The 14,941-nt window shown below is 37.6% G+C and overlaps 1 protein-coding gene across 1 annotated transcript in view; it reads left to right on the top strand.

Moving 5' to 3' along the window:
- Positions 1-14,257: 14,257 nt before the first annotated feature.
- Positions 14,258-14,941, top strand: part of MYOZ2 (myozenin 2) — a 42,478-nt gene continuing 41,794 nt past the window's right edge. The window contains exon 1 of the mRNA XM_043569559.1: positions 14,258-14,427. The gene's annotated coding sequence lies outside the window, so the exon portion shown is untranslated. The remainder of the gene's footprint in view (positions 14,428-14,941) is intronic.

Raw genomic sequence — 14,941 nt, 5'->3', positions numbered from 1 at the left:
CATGAACAAGATAATTTGAAAATGTACGTGGAAGACCCACACAATGAGCCAAAATCTTCTCAAAGAAGAACAAGGAGAGGGTACTTGCCCTACCAAATACGGATTCATTATAAAGTTATAAAATTTAAAAGACTGCAATATTGAAATGGAAATAGGTTAATGGACTAATGAAAAATAATGGTTGTCATGGAAACAGACCTAAACATATGTAGAAACGTAATATGTGACAGTGTTGAATTTCTAGTTCAGCTAGGAAAGATGCACTACTCTACAATTGAAGCTAGGACAAGTGTTATCCATTTGGGCATAAAATAAAATTGGATCATTACCTCATACCCCACACAAAGTTAGTCTCAGATGGAATAAGGTCTTAAATGTGAAAAAGCAAAAGTTTGTAAATTTTAGAAGAAAATAGATTTATGACTTCAGCTTAGAAAAGACAGAAGAAGCATAAACCATAAAGTAAAAGATTGATGCATTCATTGGTTTTGTTTAAACCAAAGCTATAAAAAAAAAAAGATGTCAAAACAAAGTTGAAAAAACAAAGCAGAAAGGTAATTGCTATACAAGTAGCTAAGGAAGGATTAGTTGCCAGGCTATTTAACAATTTCTAAAAATCAAGATGAAAAAGGAAAAGAACTCAACAGAAAAAGAGACAAAGAGAAGACTAGACATTGCTCAAAGAGAAATATGAATGAATATCCAATAAACTTAGGATGAGCACAACATCACTTTACTAATCAGAGAAATAGAAATGAAACCACATTTTACACCTATTTGATGACAACGTTAAAGTCTAACCCACCAGGTGCTGTGGAGGATGCAAAATGTAGTAGAACTCTTATAGGCTGTTAGTAAGAAGATAAATTTGCATAATCATTACAAGCTATGAGTTTAACTCCTGGCTTATTCTCCAGAAAATCTCTTGCATAAGTGTTCCCAAGAGACATGTACAAGTGTTTGTACAAGTGGTATATTCATACAATGAATACTAAACAGTAGTGAAAAATCAGTAACTTGCAGCTATACCATAACATGAATGAATCTTAACAACTTTTTTCAGGGAAAAAAGAAAGTTGCAGAAGACTATGGATAATTATTAATAAAGTTCAAAAATAACCCAAAGCAAACTACATAGTTTAGCAATGCATACATCCTCACTGGAAAATGCATGAAGATGACCTAGGAAATGACTTAAAATATTTATTACTATGAGTGCTTTTGGGGAGGGACAGGGAAGCAGGGAGAAGATAGAAGGGATAGATATGGGCATCAAAGCATTGATAGCATTCTATTTTTTTTTTTTTTTTTTTATTTAGAGAGAGACAGAGACAGTGCATGTGTGAGCCGTGGAGATGAACAGAGGGGCAGAGAGAGAGTCAGAGAGAGAGAGAAAGAGAGAGAGATTTTCAAGCAGGCTCCATGCCCAACATGGAGCCCAACATGGGGCTCAATCCCACAAATTTGGGATCATGACCTGTGTCAAAATCAAGACTGACTGAGCCCACCCAGGTACTCCAAAGCATTCTATTTCTTAACTTGGGTAATATATTCATAGGTATTCATTTTAAAGTTGTGTTCCATAACTTTTATATTAGTAATAAAATTGGGGGAAATAGACCATTGAAAGAAAAAGTGTTCTAAATACACAGAGTCACTCATATGCATAAATACATTAGGTAAATACATATTTACTAAAAAAAATCATCTTTTTTCTGTAATTAGAAAACTTGGTAAAGAACAAATTATTAAGAAGTGAAGTATTTCCTCATAGTCTGTTGCCTAACAGAAATAGTTAAATTTCTTCACACAGAGACTCTTCAGCTGCTGCAGTTCACTACAGGATTGGCCATTGAAATGTACAATGACCATTGAAATGTACAAATGACCCTCAAACAACGTGGGTTTAGGGGCATCAACCCTCTCCGTCTCCCATAGTCAAGAATCTGCATATAGTTTTTACTCTCCAAAAAATTAACTACTAGTTATTGTTGACAAGAAGCCTTCCTGATAACATAAATAGTTGATTAACACATGTTTCGTATAAGTGTTATATAATGTAGTCTTACAATAAGATGAGCTAAAGAAAATGTTATTAAGAAAACCATAAGAAAAAATGCACTTATAGTACTGTACTGTATTTATCAGAAAAAGATCCACGTATATGTGGAGCCATACAATTCAAACCCATGTTGTTCATGGCTCAAATGTGCAAGGAAAGACTTAGTGGTGTTATCCACATAAAGGAGCCTCCTAAAGGCAGCCCTGTAACCCTGAGGCGGCACAGCAGCTGGAAAAGAGGGGAGTGTTCTATAGTCTTAGGAGGAATTCTTAGCTGTGCTCCCTTAACTTTTCCCCTGGAGCTCCCTTCTCCCCTCTAGATGAGTGGACTACTAGTGGGAAAAACTCCAACAGTGACAGAGTTCCCACAGATACTGTGCAGTATGAATAAGGCTGGAGGGGGGAAGTGGGGCTGAAAATTAGGTGGTTAGGGCTGCATCACCCCAAAGCAAAAAGCATGCTTTTGAAACCCATCTTCTATGAGGAGGGCCTTTTTTGATTGAAACTTAGTGGTGCCTCTACTGTCTTCACGATGGCTTTTATTATAGTCCAGCATAGTGTAATTATGAGATAACTAATCTCTATTCCTTTCTAGAATGTAATCTGTACCCTTGATTTGAAAAAAGAACAGAGATTGTATTTTATTCACCTTTGTATACCCAGGTGTCTGGTGTTTGGCATAGAGCATGTAAAGGATTTTTGTTCCGAGGAGTGGAAAGGTAATACCTATGGAATTTATGTTTGGCTCCTAGGTTTCCAAAATGACGGTTTCCAATTCATGATGGTTTTGTAAATTTTCTGCACATAGGAAGCAGAATCTGTCCCCGAATCAGCTAAATTGGCTATTCAGGTCTCTCTCTCTCCCTCCCTCTCTCTCTCTCTCTCTCTCTCTCTCTCTCTGTCTCTCTCGCTAATGGCTTTATTCCTAAAGCATCAAGTTTTTTATAGCATCAAGTATACATAAGGCAACAAACATCTCACTAGGAGTAAAAGATATTCAAGATTTTAAATTTAATGAGGAGATATTAATTGTGATGGTATAGAAGTGATAGTTCTTACAATGATAATGGTAGTGGTGGCGATAATGACAATGCTTCCCTCTATGCTTCACCCTGTACTTAGAATTGCCTATAATCTTCTGACTATTCCCCCAATAGTCTCAGAGCCCCAGCGTTCTAGTCAATTCTCTTTAATAATGCTCAATTTGGAAATTATAAGAATGAATTGGGGAGATTTTTTCATAACATATCCTCACCCACCAATTGATCCAATAATCATCCACTTATGTGATATAGAAATCCTACTCGGAGAACCCTTAACAGGGAAGGTAGAAAAGGGTCTTTCTAGCCCTTGTTTGGCCCAGTTCATCAATCAGTTAATAAGCCCCTGCATAAAAAGATGGGGGGGGGGGGTGGGAAAGATATTTAACATTAATGAAATTTTACAATTTTTGTGGTGTAAAAATGACTTAACATAAAATTTCAGCCCCTCAAAAGAAGGAAAGTAACAAAAGAGGAAAAAAGAGGAAAGTATTCAAGAGAGTAACTAACGAAAGTACAAATGCAGTGCTTCTGAGATAAAAAGGAGTTTCCTATATATGTAGAGATTCATAGATTCCAACTGTACTTTTACAGATGCAATAGTTCCTCTAACAAATATTCTCCTCTACACTGATGGCATGGTTTCATAAAAACCAAGAACAGCCTCTGAACTTCTTTGCTACTTGTAGTCAGAATGAGTTCCTGTAGAGTGATTAGGCAAAACTGAAATTACCATTTTGAAACAAAGTATTTTCCAAACCAAATAGCAATGTTAGATGAATTGATTCAGCTTCTTAGAGGTACATTTGCAGCCAAGTCATCTGGGTGTTCTTACAAAGAAAAATTGGTCACAAACCTGAAATATTCTAGAGGAAAGGACAGTTCCTTTGATTGACCCACAAATATCTAAAACTTTTCTTTATCCACTTGGTTCCTCCAAAGGATATTCCAAAGCTATTCCAAAATCTTTCTTTTCATTCCCCTCCCATGCACCCTACTGCCACAACCTCAACCCATACTACTGCTTGATCACACTCCATCTATCTGACGGTCACTATCCAATTCCTTCACTTCCAATTTGACCTTCCTTCTGATGAAGAAACATTTTCTTGAAGCACTGCTCTTCTTCTTTAACATAAATCAAGCAAGTTTCAAATCCCCTGCTCCCTGCTGCCTTATGCTCAAAAAATTCTTTGGGTATTGCCATCCAAAGGGAAAGTTGTGAGTATTTACATTAAATTTTTTTCTTCTGTATACAAGTTGCATTGTATACAACTTTATCCTCAATTGGACTATGAAATCCTTAAAAGCAAAAAACACATTTTACTCATTTTGTAAATGCCTACCATAGGTGTGACCTAAATAAGCCCTCAATATGACTTGTGAGCCCCAACCACATGCACTTTCTACTGTACCCTCTATGGTTGTTTCAGCATTTCACTAAGGAGGGAATTTTGAGGGAAGAGAGTAGAGGAGACTGAAGCAACATTTGCATAGCAAGCAGATTTTTTGTTTAAATTGTATGTTTACTACATTCATTCATCCATCCATCTATCCATTTATTAAAGTGGATTAAGTGCCAAAATGTGTTAGATACTATGCTTGGTGCTAGAAGCCCAGCAAAGAAAAAACATAATAGTTTGTGCCTTCGTGGCATTTACATTAATATGGAAGACAGTGATTAGTATTATGGAGAAAATTAATCTGCAATCAAGGATTTTGCAGAATTCTGGAGGGAAGTGTTATACTTTTTTTAACAGGGTAGACAAGGAATGTTTTACTGAGAAGGTGGCACTGAGTAAAGACCTGAAGCGGTTTGGGCAAGAGCCACACAAATATCTGGAAGAAAGTGTTCTTGGCAGAATGAACAACCTGGAATGTTTGAGCAAAGCAAAAAAAAAAAAAAAAAAAAAAAAAAGCATAGAGATCTAGAGCAGTAAGAGCAAGAGACAGAATAGAAGATGTGGTTGGAGAGTTATCAGATGGTAAGAATGTGGAGGATATTTTTAGGCTATTCTTAGGACTGGATTTTACTCTAAGATACAAAACCATCAGAGCATTTTGAGCAAAGGAGTTAAATTTGATTTTAACTTTTAAAGGGTCTAGCTACCTTTTGGGAAGACACTTAGGTGATAGACATGTGGAAATAGAAGACCATTCTACTGCTGACCAATCTCCCGACTTCTTTTTCCCTTTCTTTGCCTTTCACCCTAGCCTCTTCACTTTTCTCAAATATGCCAGGCATGTTAACACTTTGGGACCTTTTACTTGCTCCTTTACTGGCTCCTTCTGCCTGGAATTTTCTTCTCCAAACATATGCATATGACTTCCTTCTCCCTTTCCTTTGGATCTTTATTTGAATGTCACCTTCTCAATGAGGACTTTTTCGGTCATTCTGAAAAAATCCCTCCCGCCAACAATGCTGCCTGACTTCTCTATTGTTTTTCTTGGTACTTATCATCTAGCATATGGTATATTTTACTTGTTTATCTTGTCCTATGCCTATCTCTCCCACTGGAATGTAAACTCCATGAAGATGGGAATTTTTAAAATTTTATTTACTACTCAGTGCCTAGAATAGTACCTAATACATGCTAGTTGCTCAATAAATATCTGTTGAATGAAGAAACTAAGAAGGAACAGAGGAGGCAACCAGGAGTATATGGTTTTCTGGAATCAAGAAACAAAGCTTTTCATATTATAATAGTATTATACGGTGACAGGTGGTGGTACACTTGTGGTGAACACAGCACAATGTATGCAGTTGTCAAATAACTGTGCTGAACTAATGTAATATTGTGTGTCAACTATTACTTCAATAAAAAAAAGAAGAAAAGCCTTTTAAGAAAGAGGTAATAATGAAGACGCATTTTTTTTAAATTTTTTTTTCCAACGTTTATTTATTTTTGGGACAGAGAGAGACAGAGCATGAACGGGGGAGGGGCAGAGAGAGAGGGAGACACAGAATCGGAAACAGGCTCCAGGCTCTGAGTCATCAGCCCAGAGCCTGACGCGGGGCTCGAACTCCCGGACCGCGAGATCGTGACCTGGCTGAAGTCGGACGCTTAACCGACTGCGCCACCCAGGCGCCCCGAAGACGCGTTTTTGACTGAAGATATACGTGCTTATTTGAGTTGTACTGAGGTCGTGTTTGCATGGCATGCACACTATTTCAGCTTCAAGAGCAATGATATGAAATAAAGGGGCTGAAGTTCTCCTAACCAACGTCACTTCTTGACCTATCACTGCATATCATGGAATCAGGAGATAAGAATGGAGAATGGACAGTTAAGCTATGAGTGGTGAAAGAAACTAATATTCCTTACATTCCTGCTACATGCCACGCATTATATGATGTTATCCAGTCAATATTTGCAGCCTGACTACCATATACCATCACTATCTTAAGCACTGGGATTACAAAGTGACTTAATCTACTAGGGAATAAAACATTAGAGTCTTGTTAGAACAAAGAAATTGAATACATAATAGATATATTGCACATCTAAACACAACACAATATAAACCCAGAAGAACAAGTAACCCAAGAACACGCACTAACTCCACTTGGAGAGGCCAGAAAAGATTACAAGGGGGTGAAACTATTTGTAGGTGGAGGCTATAGAAAAATCAGTGGAAACTTGCCAAGTAAGAGAGCTCATCAGGTAGAGGAAACAACCTACTGTGAGCAAAATTCTGGGTTCCAAAACAATGAATGTGGGTAGAGACCTAAGAACCCATCAACCTCAAGCCCAAACATAACTTTAATATGATGATTTAATATAATGATTTCATTTCGTATGAAATGAAAAAAAGAGAGTAGAACAAGGAAGCTAGGACTGAAGTTGCCTTACAACTGTTGCTGTGCGCTTGGAATAGAGAGCAAAACATGAAACAATGCCTGGTTGTATAACCTATCAGCACATCATGACTATAGTCAAAACCCAACTGGCCAGATTTGTGTCTTGAGAGACAACACTCAGGTTATTATCTCCTTTCCTCCTTCAGGTGAGAGGGATGGAGGTTGAGGCAGACTTCCATTCCCCAACCTAAAAGTGATTTAAGTGCTTGGTTAGATTTTAAGCAGGAAAGGAAAAAAAGAGGATTCTATAATGATTCCTGACTTGGTCTGCAGTGTAGGTAGTGATGTTGTCATTCCCTGTGTGTCTGTATTGGGAATTCAGGATGAGGAGCTCATTTGAGAGGAAAGATGATGAGTCCAGTTTGGGATATGTTAGTGTTATGCTGTTTGTAGGACACCAAAATTGGGGTTCTGGTTGCAATTTGGAAATACAGGTGAAGGTGAGAAGGGCAGTCAGGATCAGCCAGCTAGGAGGTCACTGATGACTGTCTTAAACGTAATTTCATAAACTGATGGACACAGCCTTGCTAAGACTAATGAAACTGGGAAGCTGGCATGTCTGGACCTGCTCAGAACTGGTCCTTTGTAAATTTACCCTGGTGATGGCATGCTGGAAACTCTCCTGATGGCACCACCTGGCTCTGATACCAAACCTCACTGAACATTTCCTTTTTTTTTTTTTTAAGTAGGTTTCATGCCCAGCATGGAACCCAATGGACTCACGACCCTGAGATCAGGATCTGAGCTGCGATCAAAAGTTGGACACTTAATGACTGAGTCACCCAGGCTCTCCTGCACATTTTCTTTTAAACCTTGTATGTTACGTATTTCTTTCCTTCTACCAGTATCTCTCTCCCAACAACAAACCATCAGAGACCTACCTCTACCATGATGTGAACAACTCCAAATCTCAAATTATCAGAATTTTTATTACTTTAAAAACGAGTATTCGTTTCTCTTTTATCTCCAGACATGTTCAGGTTTCCTCTTCCAAAGCATGCATGCATGTGCATTGTATCCACGTGCAACTTGCTTTTAGCAACTGATCTCTCTCTCCCTTTCAGTTCATGATCAGTCCTTTCAAGTAAATAGTTTCCATTTGCAGCTTACACTTCCTAACCACTCATTATTGCCTTAAATCCTTTCTATTTGGGTTCTGTGACTACCACATTAAAAAGATGTCTCTATTCTGCCAAAGACCTACTTCTTGCCAAATCCAATGACCTTTTCTCATATGTCATTCTCTATGATCTCTTTGTAGAACTTGACAGTGCCTGGAAATTCTCTTTTGAACTTTGCTCTCCTGGGTCTTTTCCAATTCTTTAACTATTTCTTATTCATATTTTTATTCACTTATTCATTCAACAAATATTTACTAGGCACTGAATTTTTTACTCCTAAAATGTGTCATAGTTTAATGAGAAAAAGTACTAGGTGGGTTTGGATTTAGGCAAACTACATGGGAAACCAGCAGATTACTGGACATTTGGATGGTGAGCAGATTCAGAATATGGAGAGTTATTTATACAATTCAGGTTTTACTAATGACATTAGGTTCTGATACACTGATAAATCACTCTCACATGGAATATATATTTATCAAGTTCACCAGAACCTTCTCTGTTCATTTCTGGATACTTTATTTCTGAGCAATTCCTCTTCTGATCCACACATGCTTTACTTATGTGTATTAATACCACAGCTCAAGTCATATCCATCTTTCTCAGTTAAGGAACCATTCCATTTTTTCTATCTGTGTAAACTTTAGCATGTGATTTAACTTCTCTGTATCTCATTGGCAAATGAGGATTAAGCTATTGTTGTTTAAGGTGACTTCCATATTTTGTTTGTCATCCTTTCACATGTTTATGCTACTTTTAAACTTTAGAGGGGGCACCTGGCTGGCTCAGTCAGTTAAGCACCGACTTGGGCTCAGGTCATGATCTTACTGTTCAAGCTCCGCATCAGGCTCTGTGCTGACAACTCACAGCCTGCTTCAGATTCTGTGTCTCCCTCACTCTTTGCCCTTCCCCTGCTCATACTCTGTCTCTCTCTCTCTCAAAAATAAACATTGAAAAAAAATTTTAAAAACTTTTGATGATGATGATGATATTAACAATAGAAATAATTAATAATAATAATAATAATAATAATAATGGTTAGCACTTATTACACACATAATATGAGCCAGGCATTGTGATAAGCACCATGCCTTGTAACAGCTTTATAACATCGATGCTATGATTGTCCTTATTTTATGGTCAATGCTGCTGATAACTCTAGCATGTGATACATGGCTGTGAAATCCAGGTTCTGTCACTACATTTGTTGACTCTATATTCTTTAAAAACCTTCATGTTTTCTTTAATAAACTTTTATTTAATTAGGTCACGCTAAATTTGTATAAAAAAGCAGGGGTAAATTTTCTTGCAGGTGCGAGAACTGTCAAAGAAAATGCTTCCATAGACTGTAGGAAAAATACAGGCTGGCTAGAATCATGAAAGGAAATGTGACAAAGTTCTGGATAAATGCTGGGATTATGCAAGCAAAGGAAAAAAAATGATTTGCGGGTTTGCTTTGGCAACTTGTTTCTTAATATTCCTGTATATGAAACTTTATTTCTTTCCAAGTTCCCAGCCCTATTACGTTAGCTGTCCTTGACAAGCTGGTCATCGGGTTCTGTTTAACTCTCCTTTTCACCCCAGTTTACCTTAAGTCTTAATTTAAGAACCTAGAAGGAAATGCTTAAGCAAAAGAAATAAATTTTCAGAGGAAGACAGGTAAAACACTGGTTTGCCTATAAATGGACTATTTTGATAGAGGTGGATTTGATTCTTATTATTGGCCCTGAAGGTGGTAAGTGTGTTTGAGTGTGTGGTTTACTGGCCAGGAAAGGAAGGAGAGGTCTACACAGCAAATGGCACATGTTTCCATTTGTTTATGTTCAGCATTTTAATAACTTTAGTATTTGCACAGCTGAAGGAAAGGAAAGCACCCTGAGAACAGACACCATGAGGAACTGTACAAGTTTGCAAATGAGAAAAACATGAGTTGGAAAAGAGCCACAAATGTTACAAGTAAAAAGTACCCCAGCCAAAATAAACCTAGTGTTGGGATGCTACATTCTAAAAGGAATCAATAAGGAGCACATTGAAATAATTAATCTGACAATTTTCAACTCTGCTTCTTTATTTTTGTTATGAGGATATCAACACAGAGATATCTTCCTCTATTTTAGGAAGACAGAGATTTCTGCACAGTATAGTGAAAATACAGAAGCCTGTGGCTCAGACAGAACAAATTTTTAATCCCATCTCTATAATTTACAAAGATGATGTTGCGTGGGGGATTTTACTTAATCTCTCAGAATGTCCATTTCCTCATCTGTAAAACAGGAACAATGCCTAGCAAATATTAACTAAATGGTGGCTGTAATATTTCCGCTTAAATACTGTAAATGCCCTCAAGCCTATACTACAGTGAGACCAATTGCAAACTCATCTGTTTGTCTTGTACTGTCTCACCTTGGCCAGTGGGGTGATCAGCACAGCACTGCTTACAACTATTCTGCCCTTGCTGTGGTTGGGTAATAAGATTGATTGTAAGCTGGACCTTCATGGATGTAGGAAAGTAGAAACTGTGAAAATATGGCAAACCAGTTAGCCATCGAGAATGGATAGGCCTTTCGCACAAACCAAAACACACGCGCCCATAGACGGCCCTACCAGCTGTAAGTTTTTATACATTTGTTATCCTTTCTTTCTTCTGAGGGTTAGCACCATATATGACGCCCTGAAGGCTGGTAAATAACTGATCATCCTATTGGATTTGTCATTTAAACACCAGCCTGGCAGCTGCCCTTTTTGGGTTATGTGTGCATCCAACCAGAACCTCAATAATGGTGATATGTTGTCTGCCCATCTAGCAGACAGTTCCCACATCCTGGGCACCCCCGGATCCTGCCCTAATCTCTAACTGCCCACAGTCACCTAATATAGACTGAAAATGGGACAAGGAGAAACACAGAACTAAAAAACAAGTGTTCAGTGAGAGGAAGATCAATGTAGTAGACCTTGTTTACCACTTGGCTAAAGGGCTCATGTTTACTGCACTGGCTAAATAAGGTTGCCTTTCATGGGTCTTCATGGTGTGAATTTTTGTTAGGTGGTATATTGGCAGTGAAACTCACCTTATTTAATCTCTTTTTCTCTTTTAGCAAGTGGTGAAGGAGTTGGAAACACAACTGGAAGCCCAAGCAAAAGAAATAGTTTGATTACAGGGGCATTAAGAAGTTCTGCCAAAAACTTCTTCCTCACTAGTCTCCCAAGGCACCAGACTCTACCATTAGGATTCCATTATTTTGCTTACAAGAAAAGATCTCATCTGTCATTGTTAGCTCCAATTAATCTAAAATACTTAGGGCCTTGAGGGAAACTTAAAGACTACTCTGCTTATGTTAGGGTTAGGAAGAAGCATCAAAGACAAGAATAATTAGTAGGGCAAGGCAAGTGTAAGTACGGAGATCCTGGGGGTAGGAGAGATAATTTTTTAGTATATGGTGTGTGTGTGTGTGTGTGTGTGTGTGTGTGTGTGTGTGGCAAGGGGACAGTCCTGGGTCTTGGGAATGGAAAAGTTGGAGTTGAGGACAAAGGGAGATCACAATATGACAAATTTGAGGGAAGTTTAATCTAGAGCCAGATCTCTGTGCAGATGACATTATGACTCAATTTAAAATTTAAATGCATTGGCTTTCAGAATGGACCATATTAAAATGCTTTAATATAACCCTTAAATTCTTTTTTAAAATTTAGCCTTGTCAAGGGGCACATGGATAGCATGCACTGCCTAAAAGTTACAATACCAGTGATTTGTTCTTTCTTCTTTTGACAACAAACAATAACTCAGATACCAGAAAGCTGTCAAAGATATGTATAAATGAGCTTTAAAAATAAGGCAAAACAATGTTAAGTATAATTGGAAAATAAACAAAAATAAGTCATTATATTCTTTAAAACTTTAAAAATTGTTTAAAATACCTCCTTTCATTTTGGAAGCCAAAATTAACATAACAATTATTATCTACAGAGGACACCAGTTCAACCTGTAGAACCACATGACAGAAAATTGGAAGCATATTAAGGTGACCAAATAGGAAAACTGGGGCTTTCTGAATATATTCTTTTTTACTGAATAATGCAGTTGATTATTCTAACCCTTTCATATTGCAGGAATAATAATAGTAAAAGACAAAAATTAACATTCATTAAACTTTTATTAAGTATCAGAAGTTTCTGAAATTGTTGTTACATCTAAAATGTTCATGACACAATGTGGTAGAAACTGTAATCCCTGTTTTACAGATAAGAAAACTAAGAGTTTAAGAGACTTAACTAATAGCATACTATAATAAGTGCCAAAGCCAGGAATTTAAGGGCAATTGGAGAATCTTAGGAGGGAATTTAAATTGATTTGGCTCCAGCAAAATGGTTTCTCATTGGTGTCTAATTAAAATCTTCAATACAAACATTTGCTTAGAAGCAATTGCAATAGGTCAGCTTAAATCTACTACCTACTACCTTGAACCATCGATCCCATGTATAACCTATTTCAATCTCATACAAAACTATTTCTTTCGTACGCAGCCACCATCATATATTCAAGTGACTGTTCATGTATTACAATTCTATTTTTTCCCCAAGTGTTTGACATAACAGGAAGGGAATTCCAAAATCATGCCAAACCTTTAATGCATTCCACAACTAATCTCCAGCCCACTCATTTTTTCATACATTCAATGAATATTGAGTGCCTGCCACACACTAGACACAATTCTTGATGCCCAAGCCCTTATGGAGTTCCTTGTATTTTTGGTAGGAAAAAGAGACACTAGATAGATAAAATAATGTTGACATGTTCTAGTGTCAAAATTTGAGAGTTGATATTATAACCATTTATCTCCCTTGTCAGTAAGTTAACCTCTAAATTTTAGCCAGGCAAATGGCCACACAGAAGAAAACCTACATTTCCCAACTTCTCTTGAAGTTCTCTGTATGGCTATTTGACTAAGTTCTGGATAGATGGATATAAGCAAAAGAGATCTGAGCAACATCAGGATATGTTCCGAAGAAGAGATAAGATAGTGTGCCTTTCTCATTACTTTTTCCTTTTTCTGCTAACAGAAATATGAACATGCTGGCTAGAGCTGAAGCAGCCACATAGGCCCAAAGGACCTGCATTTTAGGGAAAACGGAGCAAAAAATTAGAAGGTGATTGAGCCCTTGTTGATTATGTCAATCACATTAATCCTAGATGATCACCTCTGGACTAAGTTTACATGTGGGGAAAAACAAACTTCCATCTTTTTAAAATTTCTGTTTTAGGGGTTTTTCTTTCACTTCCATTCGACTTTAATTTTAATACAAAAATATAAAGAAAAATGAAGCCGAATTAGGGGAACAGAGAGTGGCACCATGTGATATTTTAGACATGGGGACTGGGGAAGAACCTTGTAAAGAATCAATAGTTGAGTGAAGTCCTGATTGCATGACAGAGTGAGCCATGTGCATAGACAAAGAGCATGTTACAGCAAGCAGGAAATAGTAAAAGCAAAAGCCCAGAAATGGGAACATGCTTCTTCTGTGTTCAAAGACCAGCAAGGAGGCCAACAAGGCCCACCTTCAAAATTTGTTATCCTGTCATTCTCCCAAACAGGATTCCTTGACTCCAGACCTTGCAAAGATTAGTCAACTTTGTAGGCACTGTTCCTCACAGGGTTTCTTCAAAAAGTGTGACCCAGTTATGAGTCTAAGCTTTTACTCAAGTAGCTTCACGGCTCAACTTTAACACCATTTCAAAGTGCTCACCTGCCTCAGCATTCAAATATTACTCATTTTTCTGAACCCAGCATCTGTTCTCACTCCTGTTTAAAGGATGACTCTGCTCCACACTGCTTTCTTTATTCTTGAAACTTTGTAGATATTATTGTCCAGACTTTCATTTTAATAGTTAATGATCTATCATTCTGTTCTCATTCATGTTATGTGTCTCTCGCCGCCTCAATTTAGAGGTAGCATGAGATTTACATGCCAAAAAGTTTTCAAAATCCCTTTTGGCTACTATTTTCTCGAAGAGAAGGTGCTCCATAAAAACTTTCTGTATGTTCATTCAACCATCTCTCAAACTAGAAGCACAATGGAGAAAACCTAATCTTTCTCTGTTCCTCCCTTTCGCCAGGAAGATATGAGTAGCTGAAGTATTTGGTGCTATATATAGTCAGTTGATGTCAGCTGGATGCCAGTCTCTTCAGAAAGGCTCAGTCCCCAGTTTGAGTCAGAGCTAGGGACCATGCCGTCCCAGGCTCAGGGATAAAAACCATCGGGCCCAAGTGCCATCCATACTCCATCTCCACTCTTTCCTCCACAAATTGGGATTCAACCCTGCTGAAAAGCACAGTCTAAGAACAAGGTGAGTATATTGTTTCCTAAAATGTTTTATTAGTCAGTTGTCCAAGGAGGTTCAGAGTTGTGACTCATAAATGGGCATTCTTTGCTTTAAAGGGCAGCTGTTGATGTCAATATTAAAATGTCACCACCAAAGAGTCCTGGTTTAATCTAGTGTCCTTTCTTCATTCTTACAGTTTGCTGGAATGGATGTACTGTGATGCTGGTACAAGTGAAGGCCAATAAGGAAATAATGACAAATTAAAATAAACTGTGGAAAAGAGAGAGGGAGGGGAAAGGAGGCAGCTCTCTCATTGTTTCTCATTGCCTGGTGACCATTGTACAAGTGTATAGATAAGACTAGGCCTGAAACTCTGAGTATTATCCTCTGTACAGTGTGACTTTGCCTGTCAATGAGTAACATGCTCTGTCACTAGATAGAGAATACATATTAAAGTCACTCAGTAGGAAGCAATGATAAATTCCTAATACAGAACAAAGATGCTGTCTTTCAAAAGGATGATTATAAAACACTCCAG

This window comes from Prionailurus bengalensis, chromosome B1 (genome assembly GCF_016509475.1).
Source record: "Prionailurus bengalensis isolate Pbe53 chromosome B1, Fcat_Pben_1.1_paternal_pri, whole genome shotgun sequence".
Lineage (NCBI taxonomy): Eukaryota > Metazoa > Chordata > Mammalia > Carnivora > Felidae > Prionailurus > Prionailurus bengalensis.
This window is presented reverse-complemented; position numbering and strand designations above follow the sequence as displayed.